Genomic DNA, 21,630 nt, shown 5'->3' on the forward strand with positions numbered 1-21,630 from the left:
AGTCAATCAAAGAGAAATCTTCTAAGATTTAAAGATATACGTTGCAATGGTTATCATATTGAGAATGATAGTAAGAATAATGTAGAATATCTATATATCATATCCACTGTCTCAAATAAAAAACGTATATTGGAAAAATTGTCTGCTTTATCTTCTGGATTATATTATACTCATATACGAGTAATTGGAACATATGCAACAATGAACCTGAAGTTTATGAATCCAGACATATTTACAATTTGGCATGACCGATTGGGTCATCCAAGATCTGATAAAGAGAAAAATTATTGAGAATTCAAATGGACATCCATTAAAGAGCCAAAAGATTCTTCAATCTAATGAATTATCATGTGATGCTTACTCTCAAGGAAAATTGCTGAATCACCTACATTTTTAGAACGAATTCATGGTGATATATGTGGACCTATCAACCCACCAAGTGAACCATTTAGATATTTTATGGTATTAATAGATGCATCTAGTAGATGGTCACACGTGTGCTTATTTTCAAGTCAAAATCTTACATTTGCAAGATTACTTGCTCAAATAATTCAATTAAGAGCACAATTTCCTGATTATACAGTTAAAACCATTCATATTGATAATGCTAGTGAATTTACATTCCAAGCTTTTGATAATTATTGTATATTAATCGGGATAAGTGTTCTGAAGGAATTCTTAACAAAGAGAACCAATGAGCGGAAGCAGATCGTTCCAAATCCCATTGTGAAAGAACATACACATTTACAATCAAACAACAATTATGCAAAAAGTTTAAATTACAGGATGCTTCCAAAACACAAAGGGATTGAGTAAACATACCTTTGAGGAACTTTTCTCCTTGTATTTCCTTGATCCAACAGCCAAGCGTCCAACAGCACGAACACCACACGAGCAAACTAGTGAACAACATGAACTATAAGATCCTCGATCACAATCGAGTTAAACTTGATACTCGACCCTCGAAAGAAAACTCGACACTACCACAAGGCTGCCTTGGTATACTCGGTGTGAGAATCTAGGAGATGTGGGCTCTGTATGGATTTGTAGAGGGAAGGAGGAACTGAACGATCATGTGGACGATCGAGTAAGTGGGAGAAGGTAGAAGTCTATCGTTTAGACTTGGGTACTCGATCGTTTAGCAGCGAGTAGCTATCGTCTAGAAAAACTCGATGCTTGATCGTTTTACTCTCTCAACGCTATCATGTAGCTTTTTCTTGCTGCGCATTCGATCTGAAAAAAATGAAAACGATTTTCATTTTATCCATCAGTTATCAAAATTTGATTATAACTTCTCACTCATTCGGTTATTAGGAGAAAAAAAACTAAATATCAATTATCTTATAATTGATTTAATTATAAATAAATATAATAACTAATTTATCATATTATATTTATAACCTATAGTTTTAATATCACATCATATGTAATATATAAACCAAGTTTTTTCTCCTTTATGGCATTTAATTTAAATCATATTTATATTAATTCCTGCAATTAATGTGTCTAATACATCAAATTAATTATATCACATATAACTTAATTAATTTAATTATATCATATATAATCAAATTCACTCTTGTTAATTTGAACACTTCAAACTAACCCAAAAACTGATTCTCATCATGAATCCATTAAGCTACCAAGGGGACCTTATGGACCTGTAGCTTGAAGCTCTAATGGTATATGAATAATTGACTAAACTCTTTAATCACGATATCCACCATCCGTTAACTGTCGGGCATTCCACTAAAGACCGACAGCTGCACTCTTCACACTATAAATATATTTCTGTGTCCATTGGATATAACCAATCAACAGTACAATGACCCTTCACAAATCGCTCGTAAGTACAACTGAGCCAATTTACTGTTTTGCCTCTGTAGTTACATCTAACTTCTTAAGTACCACTGATTTCTCTAATGAACAATACATCATAGTCCTACTATGAGTAAACCCTTCTCGGGCTAAGAGAAGGTGTGGTGCCACATTGTTTAAACCCCGAAATCAGCCCTTAAGGGAGCAATTTATCTACTTTCCCCTACTTCGGGGAAAAAGTGAATTCCGTCTTGTATAACTGAGTTTCCAGCTTCTTAATCAGACAAATCCCCAAAGTGGTATGTTTGAGTCGGCGATTTGGCCACTCGTACCATGCAAATCAAAGGACTGCACTCATAGGCAAGAGTTCACAACTCACTCAGGATTAAGGTCATGTTACCTCTGGTCATCTAGTGAAATGAAAGTCTCTGTCATGAACGGCGTTATATAATGAGACTAAACATTTTGTGGTCCGGTCTTATACAAACTCCTTTATATAGAGCATCCTCGCTTGCATATCTAATACATGAAAGATCAGGATCAGACCATTTGTAGCACTTTTCAACACTTGTAACACCTACAAAACGGGCCACACTCGTAGTGTCACCAGGATAAGGTTTCCCTCATTTATCCATATACTACAGGCCATTTAGGTTATCACTTAAAGCACGATCCACTTGTATGTATCCACATACATGCTTGAGTTACAATGACAACCAGGGATCTTAGTTTATTGGTTTGTGGTTAATGCAACTAAAATATCTCATATTTCATAGACAAAAGTTAATAAAATATCTTATATTATACATCACCAAATGTTTGTTCATACATATGTTTACAAACTATAGGACCCTACAAGATTTAGGGCATCAACCCCAACATGTTCAACATCCTGTAGCTCATAAAATGGTTTAGTATAATCATTTATAAAACGCTTGCAATTAATTGCAAGATCATTACTTATGAGAGCTAAGCTTCCTTCATCTGTATGGGGACATGCTATTTTGCATGTAGCATCACTTGTATGCATTGGCCAATAGCTTATCATAAGTACTCGCCATTACAATTAGCTTATAATCATGAGCCAAATATTTTCCATCTGAGAATTTTTGGTTATGCAGTATATGTTCCAATTGCTCTACCATAACGCACTAAGATTGGTCCTCAAAGGAGGTTAGGAATATATGTTGGATATGATTTCCCATCAATTATTAAATCTCTTAAACCCCTAACAGATGATGTATTTACGACATGATTTGCTGATTGTCATTTTAATGAGACAAAATTTCCAACATTAAGGGGAGGAATTAAGAAGTTAGAAAAATAAATTACATGGAATGCATTGTTATTGTCTCATTTAGATCCCCGTACAGATCAACGTGAACTTGAAGTTCAAAAAATAATTCATTTGCAAAATATAGCAAATCAGTTACTTGATGCATTTATAGATGCAAAGAAAGTAACTAGGTCACATATACTAGCTACAAATGTTCCATCGAAAATTGATATCTCAACACAACAAGTAGTCATTAATGAGTTTGGAACACGCCAGAAGCGTGGTAGACCAGTGGGTTCCAAAGATAAAAATCTTCGAAAATGAAAAATAATTAATAGTGAAAAAGACTTAGTTGAGGATGTAAATACCCATGAAGAAATCCTCAACATGATTAGTGAGGAAGGTAAAATACCTAATGATAATAATGAGATTTCAATAAACTATGTCATGTTAGGAAAAAGATTGAATCGTACTAATGTAATTATTGACAACATTTTTACGTGTAATATAGCTCTTGATATTATATCTGAAAATGAGGATCCTGAACCAAAATCTGTTGAAGAATATCGACATAGAAAAGATTGGCTTCAGTGGAAAGAAGCAATCGAGGCAGAATTAAAATCACTTTCAAATGTCAGGTATTTGGACCTGTAGTCTGAACACCAGAAGGTGTTAAACCTGTGGGATATAAATGGGTATTTGTGAGGAAAAGAAATGAAAATAATGAGACCACAAGATATAAAGCAAGACTAGTTGCACAAGATTTTTCACAAAGACCTGGTATTGATTATGAGGAGACATATTCTCCGGTGGTGGATGTAATTACATTAAGATATTTAATTGGATTGACTGTGTATAAAAATTTAGATATGCAACTTATGGATGTAATCACAACATATTTATATGGATCTCTTAATAATGATATTCATATGAGAATCCTAGAAGAATTTAAGGTACCTGAAGCATATACATTAATTTCCCGGGAATGGTATTCGATAAAATCACAGAGATCACTATATGGATTGAAACAATCAGGATGGATGTGGTACAATTGCCTAAGTGGATATTTATTGAAAGAAGGATATCAAAATAATCCAATATGTCCGTGTGTTTTTATAAAGAAATCAAAATCAGGATTTGTTATTATAATTGTATATGTTGATGACTTGAATATAATTGGAACTCTTGAAGAGCTTTCAAAGGCTATAGAATATCTTAAGAAAGAATTTGAGATGAAAGATTTTAAAAAAAACAAAATTTTGCCTTAGTTTGCGAATTGAGCATTTAGCAGATAGAATATTTATTCATCGGTCAACTTATACAGGAAATTTGTTTAAAAGATTTTATATGGACAAAGCACATCCATTAAATATTCCAATGGAAGTCTGTTCATTGAATATAAAGAAAGATATTTTTCAACCTCAAAAAGATAATGAAGAACTTCTTGGTCCTGAAGTATCATATCTTAGTGCAAGTGGTGCACTTATGTATCTTACTAATAATACAAGACTAGATATTGCATTTTTAGTAAATTTATTAGCTAGATATAGTTCTTATCCTACAAAAAGACATTGGAACGGAATTAAGTGTATATGTTAACTCTAAAAAAGAGCTAATATTCCTAGCCTAATTCGTGCTCATTAGTGCATTTTATGTGTTTATTTCCCCATTTTGTAAGTATCGAGCGATCAAGAGGTAGAATTAATGGTGAAGAACAGGGTTAATTTGAAGCAATTTGGAGTTAATTTGAACATTCGGGCTTCAAAGGAGTTGGAAAGACCAAAATGCCATTGAGTTTCACCAAGAATGAATAGCCATTGAGCATCATTGAGTACCGTCAAGTAAAAGGCTGTCAAGCAATCAAGAAAATGCTACCGAGTCAACGAGCATCGAGTACCAAGTATCTGGTAGTGGGCGTAGCGTTGCAACGCTGCACCAAGCGTCACAACACTCCAAATTTTCATCAACACCACTATTGCAACATTGCGCAACGCTCGACTTCGACGTTGAGGGATAGAAGCATCAACGTTGCAGCGTTCTTCGACAGCATTGTGATGCTATGACATTTGACGAACGAGCTTGAGGTGCGGGCACGAGATAACGTCGAGGCCAGCAGTGGACTTCTTGCCTTGATGCATCCATTTAGCCGCAATAGCGTTGTGATGCTACCCCAAATTTTTTCTATAAATTCACCTCATTGTTTAGGACAAAAAGGATGCTGGAAAAGGCTGAAAACGCTGAAAACCTTATTGTTTTTCCATGGAGGCCGAGGAGAGGCCTTGACTTTCCCCTTTTTCTTTATGTTTTCAGTATCATTAGGTTAGAATTATTTTATTTTCGAATTACGAACATGTACTGGAAAGCATCCTTTCGGTTTGTCTATGAATCGATAAGGTAATCTTTCGTTTAGTTCTTGGATCAACGTTCTTTGTATTTTGATGAGTTTTTTGTTCAATTTTTATGCTTTAATCTAGAATTATGTTTTTCTTAAATCTTGCTTTAATTTAGACTTGCTTTTATGGGTTGGATTGACGCCCCTATCATGATCGCATGTCTTAGCTAGTTGAATTCAAGCTTGCACGTATCCTTATAATTGTCCATGCTTTAAATTTACCCTTGTAGCATCGATTAGATGAGCACGCTTAGGTTTGTATGCTGTCCATGAATCTTTACATCGCACGTTTAATATAGATTTAAGGAATGAATTGATTATTTGAACAGGACTGTCCTGACATTTAATTAACATAGTTGAATCCTGATTCTTAATGCAAGTGTTTCTAGTTCTTTATGGCCATTGAGGACCCAATTGTATCTAGGAGCATGTAGGTTAGTTAGAGCATGACTTTGCAGCCTTATTATGAATTAGGACGCTTGATCGATTTGGATTAATTGATTTTCAAGCTTGTAGAGATTAGTTAATTTACATCAATTGAGTAGCTATGCATGCATAATTCGAATATATAATATTTTGGCTTAAAACAAGGATTTAATTTACATTGAATGGCCACTTGATCCGAGAACCACACGAATCCATAACCGTTTTATATATCCATTGTACTTTACTTTATGTTGCATGTTTTCAATTTAAAACCAAAAACCAAACCCCCATTTTACTGTTTTCCCTCGGTCAAATCTAACCCAAAAGAAATTAATTCTTCGATTCTCTGTGGTTCGACCCTGCACTTACCGTTGTTGCTACTTTTTAGTAGTAATAGGAGTAGTTTGGTGATTTTACAAATTTTCTTTTGTTCCCGTTTAAAGTCAAATTAACAACATCGATTTCCAATTTGAACAAAAATGGCGCTGTTGTCGGGGAAGCAAGTCAATTAATATCTTTTAGTTAGAATTGATAGCTAAACTTTAAAAAGCAAAAAATATTTTTTTCCTTTTGTGTCTACTTGTTTTTCAATGACAAAAATAATAAACATTTATGCGCTTCAAGTGAGCTATGCAGAACAATGGGAAACACACTAGAGGTAAGAGAGATTTGTGGGCTTAGAGATCAAATATATGAACTAATCTCTATTGTTTAAGTTATGGCTAATATGCAAATACAGAATTAGCACGGTCCTGAGTGCGAATATTATCCTCCTTAGAAGTTGCCTAGCCAAACATTGTTGTCAATGTGGTATCAGTCTGCCAATCCAAGTATTAATTTAAAGGATATAGTTAGGGAACTTTCTAATTGCTCTAGTGAGTTTGTGCAAGAGTGCCCCTACGATTATCAAGATTCCATCAGTTTTCAGTAGGATGACCTCTTTTTCGAACATGAGGTTAGAGTTGAGCTTCAGAGTCTGAGTGACCACGTCGCTCAGATTACTGAATCAGTTAGAAGACTAGAGGAGTCTTGGGAATCATCTTCTGAGGATGTCGAGCTAAGTGGAGATACTTGCATTGATTATTCCGCAGAGTAGTTGGTCCCTTAAATTTCTAATCAGGGTAAGACGATGGATTACATAATGTATGAACGTGCTATTTTTCTAAGTGTGCAAAAAATCATTCAGAGTCATCCCTACATCTGTGGCACTGAAGACAGCCTTGTTAGGGAATACGCATGGATTGATTCAGATGACGATGTTTATCCTCTGCCATCCCAAGAAAAAGTTTGTAAGATTAAGTATGAGTATGGGCTTAATTTGGAAGAATCTCAGGTAAAAGAGTCAGAGGCTCCCAAGCCTCGCCTTGTTTTTTGTATTGGTATCCCTCTTATTTTTGAATTTTGTTCGCATTCACCTCACGAGTCAGTTGAGTCAGAGTCTGTTTTTAGTTGAGTCAGTTTTAAAGTCTTTTGTTTTATTTCCTATTTCAACCAAAATCAAAAATTAAAAATTCGATCTATTTGGTTCTTTTCAGAAGATGGGAACCCTTATGGCTTTACCTAGCCATATTGACTCATCCAAGAGAGGATCAGAGAAATACGAGAATTTCTTTGTACCTTGATAGGGGACAGGTCACGTCGAGCAACTGATGTTAAAAATTTGCGCTTCCTAGAGGCAGCTAGGTTTTAAAAATTTCTTTTCCTTTTCTTATTTTGTTTTGTTTTATTAGGTTATATTTTTGTTTTTATTTCCTTTTTTCATTTTTCTTTTGTTTTTAGGTTAGATTTTCATTGGGGGGGAGGGGAGGGAATAGGGCACAATGTCGCAACGCTGTGCAACAGAACAACGTTATAACTCTGGTTCTGCCGCAAGCACTTCCACTTCCTCTTCGATTTTTCTCTCTACACCAAGCCTTTCCCTTCACTTTCTCTCAGATTTATTCACTATTTTTCACTCTAAACATGATTTCTTCATCAATTTCCTCATAATCTTCATTTTTTTTCCATTGGATCTATTGCCGATTTCATGGGTTTTTTGTCCATTTGAGTTCTTGCAGTTTTGTGCAAATTTTTCTGATTTCTCCTCTTCAAGGGTAATATTTTTGGCCATTCTTGTGATTATTGCATATATCTAGTTTATGGTTGAGAGATATTCAGGTTTTGCATGATTTCTTGCTTGATTCTTGAATGGGTTTTGAAGTTTTGGGATGTTAATATTGAATATGTTTATGAAACTGTTGGGTTTTTCTGCATGCAGGTGAAATTTGGTGTAGTTGTTGAAATTTGGGGGTGTTTGTGAGTTAGATTAGAGAAGAGGAATTGATAGAGTGTTTAGGATCTCAAATTTTGTGTGACTACCATTTTTGGAAATCTTTATTATGGTTCATAGGAGAGTAGGGAGAAGTGAGGCTAGTTCCAGTAGGCAAAATCCCAAGCCAGTTTTCAAGCACCACAAGTTTAGTTCCCAAGAGGCCCTAGATAGATACAACTATGTCGTTTCTTCTAAGAGACTAGTCCCTAAGAGAGCCCTGACCCTAGAGGCTAATTACTATCCACACATCATTGATGAGATTCAAGAGCGTGGGTGAGAGTCTTTGGCCGGTCGTCTTGGCGAGTTGGTTGTCCCCATAATTAGGGAGTTCTATGCCAACATTAATGAGGGTAAGGACTTATCGTTGGTAAGAGGTATTAGGGTCCCTTTTTCATTAGCTCGCATCAACGAAGTCTACGGTTTATGTGACTTCAATTATAAGTACGGTGGGTTTTTCTCCTGGCAGTTTCCAGAGGAGAAGGTGATTCAGACCTTGTGCGCTCCAAGAGTTCAGTGGGCCATGTCCAGGGGAGTGGCAGTGAGATTCAGGAGCACGAATATGTTCGTCTTTGGCCAGATCTAGCTCGCATTCGTGTGTTCCAAATTGATGCCAGTACTACGCCTCACGAACGCCACGAAGGACTGAGCCAAGCTCCTTTACTATCTTGTCCAGGGGATGTCCATTAACATCAAACGAATCATTAGGGCTTCAATCCGTCTTGTGGGCGGTGTTCCACTATCGGTAGTTTAGGTCACCCGAGCCTAATTACTAAGTTATGGTGGAGGTCCAGAGTGGAGTTCTCTGGCGGAGGAGAAGATGGGGCGTCGTACTCCCATATGTAGGTCTTTGGTTGCAGCCTTCCATGGGAGAGGAATGGACCAGCCCGATGAGGACAATGACAAGGATGACGGAGAGGATGAACAGGTTTCTGCGGCTGAGGAGATTCCCCGTGCTGGTTCCTAGGATCAGTACAATGTTCCTATGGCGAGGGAGTCTTACGCGGAGTAAGCGTTGAGGATATCCATTAAGGCACTCAGGGTGGCAACCGAGTCACTGAGAGTGAGTTAGAAGACTACTCTTCGAGCTAGGCTTATAGAAAGAACAGTGAACTTCATTACTGAGGAGAATCGTCTCTATTATGCTAGCATCGATTTCCATAGTGGTCATCAGAGGGATCTAGACTCTCTAAAATTCGACTGAGGCTTGTCTTCTTTCTTCCTTCCTACTTTATTTTTTTTTTGTGCCCTCGGTTGTATCTTTTCTTTCTTTTCTTTTTCCTTTTTGTCATTTTTCTTTTTAGTTTTTTCTAACTTCTTTGTTTTGTAGGTTTTCTTTCGAAGTTTTGCTTTAGTTTTTTGTTTTTCTTTTTTGTAGGCCTCTTCAGAGCCTAATCTATATTGAGCGAGGAGGAGATGCCCGATCACCATATCCCATGGGCGACAATGTATCAGGGAAGATTTTCTAATCCCTTGTTGTTTTATCTTTTTGAGCTTTATGTGAGATACATTGGGAACAATGTATATTTTTAAGTTGGGGTTATATGGTGGTTTTTGGGGTCCTTGAGCGCTGTGCTTGGACAATTTTATGTGCTTTGATTGCCTTGCTTGCTATTTGCTATGTTGTTATCATGATAGTTTACAACACACTCTTCCTATAATGAAATTTGTATGAAAGAACGTTAGGAATGCATGATCATGATTTTTAGCCTAAATTTTAAAAATTTTCTTGTCTCTCATGCATCTTTAAGTCATTGTTTTGCGAAACTAAAGTTTTGCATACTTAGAATTGGGTTATCTGGTTTGTATTTCTGTTGTGACCCCGAAAAATCCACCTTTGATTTTGGAGTAACTATGCTTGTTTTAGAGTAAAACTGAACAAAGTGGATAAAATAAAGCCTACTGGGAATAAAAAAAAAAGAAGAAGAAAAAACAAATATAAGCAAATTAGAAGAAATTCTGAAAAAAATAGAAAAATAAAAAAAAGGCATTAGTCGACGTGCCTGCAAAAAAAAAAAAAAAAGTGTGTGTGCATGGATAGAGTTGAAAAGAGCTACCTCCGCCGTGCCTAGTTAGAACCCACAAGAAAAGAATGATAGGTTCTCGATGGTGGGGTGTGAAAGCTAACCCTCTAAGTAAAATAAATGCCCTTTATATTTTTTGTGTGTGTGTGTGTTTAGGCACCTTTATCTTAGTGTTGCCCATTTTTTTTGCAAGTATGGTATGTCCAAGGTCGATAACCGAACCAGAGTAGGGAAAAACTGGATGAGGATCTTTTAAAAACTTTTTTGGGTTGTGCAAGCTTAACTAGTAGGACTTTAGGCTTACTCATGCATGAATAGATCAAGAATCATTTTTTAAAACTTGTGCTTCATTGATTGATTGTAATTGAATTTCATTCTTGATTACAAATTTCATTCTAACTGCCTGTTGAGACTAAAGTAACAACTTTGTGAATTAAGCTACCATGTTTTTAATTATTTTCTACTTGATTGTGTGTTTCTACCTTGCTCAGGACGAGTAAGAATTAAGTTGTGGGTGTTTGTTAGCTCTAAAAAAGAGCTAATATTCCTAGCCTAATTTGAGCTCGATAGTGGATTTTATGATTTATTTCCATATTTTATAGGTATCGAGCGATCATGAGGAAGAATTAATCATTTAGGTGAAGAATGAGATTATTTGAAGCAATTGGGAGTCAATCTAAACATCCGGGCTTCAGAGGAGTTGAAAAGACCAAAATGCCATCGAGTTCCACCAAGAATGACCAGCCATCGAGCATCGTCGAGTACCATCGAGTAAAAGGCTATCAAGCAATCAAGAAAATGCTACCGAGTCAACGAGCATTGAGTAGCGAGTATCTGGCAGTGGGCGTAGCGTTGCAATGCTGCACCAAGCGTCGCAACACTCAACTTCGACATTTAGGGACAGAAGCATCAACGTTGCAACACTCTTCAACAACATTGTGACGCTACGATGTTTGATGGACGAGCTTGAGGCGCGCGCACGAGACAACGTTGAGGCCAGCGTTGGACTTCTTGCCTAACGCATCCCTTCAGCCGTAATAGCGTTGCAACGCTATTCCAACCATTGCGATGCTGCCCCAAATTTTTTTCTATAAATTCACCTCTTCGTTTAGGACAAAAAGGATGTTTGAAAAGGCTGAAAATGCTGAAAACCTTGTTGTTCTTCCATGGAGGCCGAGGAGAGGCCCTGACTTTCTCCTTTTCCTTTATGTTTTCAGTATCATTAGGTTAGATTTATTTTATTTTCGGATTATAAACATGTACTGGAACACATCTCGTCGGTTTTTCTATAAATCGATGATATAATCTTTTATTTAGTTCTTGGATCAATGTTCTTTGTATTTTGATGAGTTTTCTATTCAAGTTTTATGTTTTAATCTAGAATTATGGTTTTCTTAAATCTTGTTTAATTTAGACTTGCTTTTATGTATTGGATTGGCGCCCCTATCATGATCACATGTCTTAGCTAGTTGAATTCAAGCTTGCACGTATCCTTGTAATGTCCATGCTTTGAATTTACCCTTGTAGCACCGATTATATGAGCATGCTTTGGTTTTAGGTTTTCCATGAATCTTTGCATCGCACATTCAGTCTAGATTTAAGGAATGAATTGATTATTTGAACACGACTGTCCTGGCATTTAATTAACATAGTTGAATTCTGAATCTTAATGCATGTGTTTTTAGTTCTTTATGGTTGTTGAGGACCCAATTGCATCTAGAAGCATGTAGGTTAGTTAGGGCACGACTTTGCAGCCTTAATTACGAATTAGGACGCTCAATTGATTCTGATTAATTGATTTTCAAGCTTATAGAGATTAGTTAATTTGCATTGATTGAGTAGCTATACATGCATAATTCAAATATATAATATTTTGGCTGAAAATAAGGATTTAATTTACATTGAATGGCTACTTGATCCGAAAACCACACGAATCCATTACCGTTTCATATATCCATTGCACTTTACTTTATCTTGCATGTTTTCAATTTAAAACCAAAAACCAAATCCCCGCTTTATTGTTTTTCCCTGGTCAAATCTAACCCAAAAGAAATTAACTCTTCGCATCTTTGTGGTTCGACCCTGCAGTTACCACTGTTGCTATGTTTTAGTAGTAATAAGAGTAGTTCGGTGATTTACAAATTTTCTTTTGTTTCGGTTTGAAGTCAAATTAACGACATCGATTCTCGATCCGAACAGTATACTCCATTATCTCCGAGGAACAATCGATATGGGTTTGTTTTATTTAAATAAATCAAATTTTGATCTAATTGGTTATGTAGATTCTGGATATTTATCTAATCCACACAAAGTTAGATCTCAAACAGATTATCTATTCACATGTGGAGGAACTACTATATCATGGTGATCGATAAAACAGACTATAACTGCCACTTTCTCAAATCATGCTAAAATTCTTGCCATTCACGAGGCTATTTTAGAATATATATGGCTAAGGTCAATGACTTAGCACATTCATGAAACGTGTGACTTGTCTTCTAATAAAAATCTTCTAACAATATTAAACAAAAACAACACAGCTTGTATAGCCCAAATCAAAGGAGGATATATTAAAGGAGATAGACAAAGCATATTTCATCGAAGCATTTCTATACTCATGATCTTGAAGAAAATGGCGACATCACTGTACAACAAATTTGTTCGAAGGATAACCTGAAAGAATTATTTACAAAGACATTACCAACCGCAACTTTTGAAAAATTGGTGCACAATATTGGAATGCGGCGACTCAGAGATCTTAAGTGATATTTTCATGAGGGGAGTAAATATATTCTATTCTTTTAGAAGTATGTATTATATGAAATATGTACTTTTTTCCTTCACTAGGGTTTTTTCCTAGTAAGGTTTTAACGAGACATATTATATATATATATATGGGCATCTAAGGGAGAGTATTATGAATATTATAATAATAAATAGATGCCTATTGCTTAGTGTCCTAAAGCCATGTGTCACAATGTTGTCCATGTGCCTTGTAATTATTCATGTTTGGTGTCAATGTCAGTTCACATTCTACTTGCCATTTTGCCTATAAATAGTGGCATTTGGTGGATCTTAAAATTACACATACATTGGTGAGAATTCCACTTCAAAATTCCACTAATTTACATACAATCTAAATTTTAGTGATTGTATTTTATATATTTAATATTATTATATAAATATTTAGTATATTATATATTTTTTCCATATCGGTATTCCTATTGTGCTCCTCAATTTCACAACACAATTTGTTTTCTATCTTGTTTTTTTTTTTAATTTTTTTAATCATGTTTTATTCACTGTCATCTTTTTATATTATTATATCCTTTTAAAATTTTTATGTAGTATTCGTTTTATCAGTATCTTAAGGGAAGTCTGTCTTTTCTACTAACAAGATATAATAACTATTTCAATGTATTTGTTTCCTATGGTTATACAACAAGCAAGGATTCTTTTCGACGATTGATGGGATGAAAGTTCACACTATCAGGATTATTGCGTTCTTGAATTTTATATTCCATCAGATTCTTCATTCCAGCAATTTTTCAAGGTAAGCTTTTTCCGTCTTCCAATCTCTCTGTATCTCGTTGAACATTGTACTGGGATAGTTCCAATAATTCAAATCAGATTCGAATTTTTGAAGATAAAGATGTTTCATTTCATGGCTTATGTTTGTTTTATCGAAATCCCCCCAAAATGATTTATGTATAGTTGTTGACACCATATCGCCTTGTACTTATGGAAATACAATGTATTTGAATAGTGAGTACATATCATTCCATCCAACAATCTGATCGCAATATTGAAATAATTGATTTCCAAACTTTTAAATCGTCTCAATCCGAAATTTTCATTAAAGAAGTTTCACTTTTTAGGAACAGATCTATATTGAAAAAATGATTTATTTGCTTGCTCTTAATAATAGTTTTGAACTTACTGCAATTAGGTCAAATTGTACGTCTTTTGATATTCAATGTAAGAATTTGTCCTGTGGTTGGTATCTACGTGCATCAGTGTTATATGAAAGTGGGGTGTCGTTGGTTCGTAAATTCACAAATATATATCAACATGTTGTCAACATTGTTAAAGATGATCATAAGCAAGTAACATCATGGATTGTTGCTAAGTGTACAAAGTCTTTTTTTAGAATGATAAGGTTCCATGTCGTACGCCCGTGTGATGTTGTTAGCTATATGAAAAGGCATCGTAGTATGAATGTAAGTTACAACAAGGCTTGGAGAGGTTGTGAGATTGCTTTGAATTCTATTAGGGATACTCCGGAGTCCTCATATGCTCTTTTGTCAATTTTCTCAAGTGCACTGATTGAAAAAAAAAATCCAGGTACTTGATTTTTCTAAATACAATATAATTAAATAGAAATACATTTTAAGTTGCCATAATATTCACTTTTAACTCTATTAACTGAAAAAATCCAGATACTTGTTTTTTTTTTCAAATACGGTGTAATTAATTAGAAATACATTTTAAGTATCATGATATTCACTTTTAACTTTATTGATTATAGGAACATATGCAACCCAAGACATTTAATGTACTCCCATGCATGCATTGCATTGTCTACATGATTTTTACCACATTTCACATTTAGTTTTCTTATATAGGATGGAAACACGTCCTATTGGTAATGTAGAATAGTTAACAAATATGCATCAAGATAGCGATGATCCAGTTCTTCCTTTTGATGTTAAACGTTCTGCTAGGAGGCCTAATAAAAAAAAGAATTACTTCTTGTTTAGAAAAGAGAGCTACAATTCGTTGTAGTAGGTGTGGTTGGAGGGATCATAATTGTAGGACTTGTAAGGAATCTTTACGGCGTTGAGTCCCCATATTAGTAGTGTATATTATTATCATCTTATATTGTTGAATTTTGTTTTTGGTTTAAACTGTTTTTGGCTTTTTTCTTAATGGAAGTATTCTTCAATTTCTTGTTATTTATTTATTTATTTGGTTATCAAAGTATAGATCATTCACATTAATATTGCATTTCGTTATCTATCACACTATTTTTTGTAACTATACTAAATGTATATATTTCTAATTAACTTTACTTTATATCATGTTGGACTGCATGTATTACGTTCTAGAATTACATTGCATTTGTTGGTATTGAACAATATGTACAATTATTTATTTTGAAATATAAGGAACTTTTTAGATTTTAATACAGTGTCAAATTGTAACTATAATCAATGCATATATTTCTAAATAAGTTCAATGTTTATCATGTTGGATTGCATATGTTACTGTCTAGAATTACACTGAATTTGATAGTGGACAATATGTGCAATTATTTATTTTGGAATCATAAAATGTTTAAATTTTTAATACGTTCTTTGTCAAATATTCATATACCTTTTGTGCAATTCATAGACAGATATGTCTAAATAGTATATCGAGGTTGTGAGGTTTCTTTACTATGCAGTTTAGAATTTAAGCGTTATTGTTGTTAGTATACCTTAATATATAGGTGTAATTGAAAAATTGGCAATTTATCCACGATCATTCATATGCAGTGTATCTTGAGCTTGTGAGGTTCAATTATTTTAGGTCTTGCACGTTATAATTATGGTGTATTTTTAAAGATTATACGTATTTTATTCATCCTTTCATCTGTTATAAGAAATTAGCATGTTTATTAGAATAACTGGTTCAAAGATATGTAGTATTCCAAACCCAAAAATAAAAACATGTAGATGTAATTGTTCCAAACCCAAGAATGAAAACAGTTTCAACTGTTCCATTGAACCCTAAGTAATGTTCTTTCGTAAACCAAACTTCCTAATAATTTACAAACATGGGATATTCAATTTCAAAGTTTTTAGTCAGTCACAACATTGTCATGCTTGGCTGAGGTTGAATGGCCTATCCGGAGTTGAATTTTTATCATCTGTGTTGAATGGTATATTATTCCTCAATGTTTCACTGACTTTTGTTCTTCCTTCAGTTTTCTCTTTTTTCATAATTTTAATCCTTCTTTGAATGCATTTAAAGGTTGGATTATTTTTTAAATTTATTAGTTAAAAATCGTTACTAAATAATTAATATCCTGTTTTGGTTGTGGATCCTAAAAAATAGGGAATATTTTTGTATATAAAAAATTCTTTCGATTTTCCAAAAGATATGAAATAGAATATTAATTTAAAACTATTTCTTAAAACCGATAATTATTTATGAAAAATATAAACATCTCTACATATAATATCCAAAAAATTTTGTTTAGCAATTATTTCTTACCTTTAATAGTGGAAACAATGTATATAGGAAATTACAATGCATGGACGAAATGAAAAATTGTAGGGTGATTTTGATTTCCCTACCCGTGAAGACATTGTGAAGACCATGTAAATCGTGATTTTTTTTTCTTCCAGAAAATATGTTGGCTTGAATAGTACTTTTGCTAGTAAAAATATCAATCTCGAAGTCCTTTTTAACGGTATCAGTTTCGATATCCCTTAGACAGATAAATGAGTGTTAGAAAAGATTATATATGAGAAGGCTAGACTTTCTTCCACGATTTACAGTCACTTACCGGATGGACACGATTATTATGGGAGTTTGCAGAGATTTCTTATTGTAGGTGGATTGAGAAGTGAGGGTTTGTGGTTGGTCGCCCGAACGGAAATTTGTTGTTGTTTCACGCTTCTGGTGTCTATTGATTTTGGCTAAGAAATTTTGAGTTCCCTAATTTTGTTTTGGGGAAGATTGGTTGGTATTTTGAATGAACTCCTTGAGTTGTGTTTCAATCATATCAAGTAGGTTTTGATTTGAGGTTTGGCAGGTGCATTAATTACTATGGTATATAGTTTAATTATTGTGTATTTTGGTGTTTTTTGAATTGTTTAGAAATTCTCCAAATTCTATATTTGCACATTGGAAGATTTAATTCAAGTGAGGGTATTTTTGATAATTTCACACTTTTATTTTTTTATTATTTATCTGGTCTTGCCATTTTTACAATTAAAAAAAACTTTTTGCTATTTGTTCAAAGTAAACCTTAAATTTTGTCATTTATCTGGTTAGCCTTTGTTTCAAGGATTGGGTTTGGGATGGGTTAGACATCCTAAGTCCTGCCCTTACTTGGGCAAGGGTTTAGAAAGCCAAGGCTTCTTACACATTTTCCCATGTGTTTGAATAGTCAAAACACTATTCAAACCCATGGATTACACTTTTTCCCCTAATTTCATTTAGAAAGTTTACCGGCCAATTTTCGGACACTACCTCTGGTGACCGCAGTCGGACAACTCCGACCATCATCTTCGCGTGATCGTTGTCGGTCAACTTCCGATCGCCACTTTCAACGACCCTACCAACGAACTTCTGACCATTGACTCTAGCCAAACTTCGATAGGAGTTACCTCTTAATTCATAGACAAATCTGAGATACACATCGAATTCGTCGATTACAACCCAAAACAAAAAGAAAAATAACCTAAAGACACTAAATTCTAAAGGGAAAGAAAGAAGAATGAAGTTTAACTTCGGCCTCCATCAGTTTAGCCCCCAAAAGTTAGCATATTTTGACCTAAAGACGAAGGGAGATATTTATAGAAATCTTCACAACATTGCAACACTCGACAAAAAAGGTCACAAGCATCAGGGAAACATTGCAATGCTGGCGTTCCTACCAACTCGGAGCATTGCAATTCTCCCCTACACATCAGGCTACTGCCTTGCACCGTTAGACGAGTGGCGAGGCTTCGTATAAGATGAATGTTGTGATGCTAAAGCAGGGACATTTTGGTCTTTTTGACTCCTTTGAAGCCTGGATGCTTAAATCAACTCCATATTGTTCCAAATTAACCCCGTTCTTCACCTAATCGCCAATTCTCCCTCTTGATTGCTCGATACCTACAAAATAGAAAAATAAATACATAAAATCCAATAACGAGTCCGAATTAAGCTAGGAAATATAACTCTTTTTTAGAGCTATCAAAGATGTCCATGATTTTTACTGAATATGATGCCACATATTGTAATATAGTGATTATGACTCTTTGTGGCAAGATGGAGAAACAGCCAATTGACAGAACTAGTAAAGCTCTTGGTGGTACAATAAGTGGAACTGAAGAATCAGAATCTGAAACTAACATACCCAAGTAGAGATGAATTTTGGGGAACAGATGATGGCTAGATTTTCTCAGGAACTTACAACCAGTGTGAGGGTTGTGCAAGATAATCCTGAGAAGAACTTTAGGATAGAATGTTTGAAGGCCTTGGGAGCCACAACATTTTCAGGGATAGCTAATCCTATTGATGCTGAAAAATAGATGGAAATGGTAGAAAAGTGCTTTGGTCTAATGAGATGCCCAGATGATAGAAAAGTGGGACTTGCCACTTTCTTACTACAAGGGGTGGTAGATGATTAGTGGCGTATGACTCAGTTACACCACAAAGATAGAAGATTATTCTATGAAAATTTCTATCCAAGATCATTCCATAATATGAAACGGAATGGATTTTTTAAGTTAGTGCATGGAATAATGCCGGTGGCGGAATATGAGAAAAAATATACAGAACTGTCCAAATATGCTATTTCAGCAATTGAGAATGAGAGAGACATATGGAGAAGATTTGAAGATGGCTTGAGGGAGGATATTCGTACACGGGTTGCTGCAAGTGCTGAATGGAATGACTTTGCTCAGTTAGTTGAAACAACAATGGGAGTTGAAAGGAGTATACCTAAGAAGAGGATAAAGAGAGAAACTGCAAGTAATGCTCGTGCAGCTACCTCTTCGAGCCAACAATGTGACAGATTCAATAGAAGGTTTACTCCGGGAGTTTTGAACAAAGTTTTAAACCAAGATATAGTGGTTCTTTCAGTTTTAGATCAGGCAAAGGAGGAGGATTTCAATCTTCTAGCAGTTTAAGATGACCATCAGAGTCTACAAGGAGTTCGTAGGTTAGATCAACCAGTAGTGCTTCTACAGGTGTTGAGAGGGGACCTATTTGTGTAGAATGTGGTAAAGGCCACTGGGGTTCGTGCTTTGGGAAGAATGATGTATGTTTCAATATGAACAATTTAGACATTTTTGCAAAAATTGTCCTAAGTTATTGCAAGAGAGCAATACTACTAAAAAAAACCACTTCTTAGACAATTGAGCAGCCATTTTTGCTAATAGCTTCCAAGGGTGAGGGTTTAGTGGTGCTAAGAAAAAGGCACCAGTGGGTCATCTTCGTGCTCAGGGGAAGATTTTTGCGATGACCTAACAAGAGGCTTATGAAACACCCGATGTCGTGGCTGGTACGTTAGTTGTTTTTTATAAACCTGCTCATGTATTGATTTATCCTCAAGCTATGCATTCTTTTATGTCACATGTGTTTGCTATGGATGTTAATAAAGAGTTAGTATGTTTTCCATAAGAATTACTAATTAGTATGTCATTGGTGAAACATTTGTGGCTAGAAATGTATATAGAGAATGTATAATGTGTATTGATGGAAGTGAATTTTCTGCTGGCCTAATAACCCTAGATATCCAGGAATTTAAATAATTTTAGGGATGAATTTCTTGTCAAATATCATGCCTCTTTAGATTGTCATCGAAAGAAGGTAGTGTTTAAACAACCAGGAAAAGTCGAAGTGAATTTTATAGGCGACAAACGTTACCTACATGTGTGATCTATATGTTAAAAGCAAGTAAGATGTTAAGGAAGGGTTTTACTGCTTATCTGACTCACGTAATTGATAAACAAGTTGATAAAAAGTTGAGATTAGAAGATATACCAGTGGTGCAGGAATTACCAAATGTTTTTCCAAAGGATCTGTTAGGATTAACACCTGATAAAGAAATAGAGTTTGCCATTGATTTAATGTCACACTCCGTCCCAGACTACTCTCTGAGCCTAGGAAAGGATATGACTACAGCAGTTATCAACCCTTTTGTTGACACTTATTGTCTAATAACTCTTGTGGAAAAAAACCTCTAACACTAATGTGCAAACTCATACATAGAGGATGCCTCTTAAGCTAAATTTATTAAGTTTAAAAAACACAACATATTTAGAGTAATTACATTACTAGTTTCACAAGTCCCGATGCCCAAAACCTTAGTGCCTATATGAACAACTGTAACATGTGTACAATATTTACAGTAACCACCTAACAGACGGGTTACAATATCTTTGTCCTTTAGTGGCAGAGCAGATGCAAAGCTATCTCCTGAGGATTTGACCACTACTTGGGGGAAAAGGAAAACATATGAAAACGGGGTGAGCTTGCTAGCCCAGTGAGTGATTTAAGAAAGAAAATCGATTCTCATGCAAAAGCTTCAATAAAGAGATTAAACTGAAATATAAATTTCTACAGTAACCTTGTACTGCAGTATAAACATTTTCCAAGCATAAAGCATATAAAATTGTTTTTATCAGAAAATATTAAAACTGTTCCTTAGTTGAGAATAACCCTGCTGTGGCTAAATCCTAACATCAACTGCTAGTCAAGAGAGAACCATTTTGCTCAATCTCTGACTTTAACTACCTACGTGCATGTGGCCATACTAAGTACCGTCATACCTTAGGTACTTTTGCTCAGATACCTCTCAAAACTTGTCCTTCAGTATCGAGCTGCTGGGATACCTTCTCAAATGTCCTTCGGTATCAAGTTTCAAGTAAAACTAGTTATAAAATGACTTTCTCTTTAAAGCATGTAAAGCATAATGCATAGAAGACATGTCTTTAAAGATACTAATGCATGTTTGGTGTATTTAAACACACATAAATAGTTTTTCGATAAACAGTTATACATGGAATGCGTTTAAAATATAACTCATATTTTGCTTGGAAATTACTTTGTAAAACTAGCTAGCATGAGAATAATCTTTTTTTAAAACATGGTTTCTTTAAGACATTGTAAATATTTAGTCAAATATTTAGCTAAATATTTAGTCACTCACCTTGATCGTTTAGGAACCTTTCTCTCTAGAATTTCCTTGATCACCTCGGGCTCCCTTTGGAACCCTAAGATCCAGATTCAATTTAAAGCTTAGATTACACATAGTTATAAGCCCTATCTCGAGATACTTCCTTCTGTAAACATGCTCTACAATGTCTCAGGAAGATTACCTTAAAATCTTAGCTTAGAAATTCTCGTGATTTTTCCGGAATCTTAAAATTCTCAAGACTGGCCCAAGTTTACCCGGCAGCTTGACCCTTCTGTCTTTTCCTCACTTTCCAGCTCAATTCCTTGGAGCTTCTTCTCCACCAGCCCTACCCTGAAAACTAGACTCGCGGATCTTTCATGTGGCTTTAGAATCACTCCAAACGCACGAGTAAGTCTGGGAGATATCTTCATCCCAAGTTGATGTTATTTCCAAACTTCACTATCCAACTGCATCTCTTCTTGAAGCTTTATGATCGACGCATGG

Source organism: Benincasa hispida, chromosome 7 (assembly GCF_009727055.1).
Source record: "Benincasa hispida cultivar B227 chromosome 7, ASM972705v1, whole genome shotgun sequence".
In the NCBI taxonomy this organism is placed as follows: Eukaryota; Viridiplantae; Streptophyta; class Magnoliopsida; order Cucurbitales; family Cucurbitaceae; genus Benincasa; species Benincasa hispida.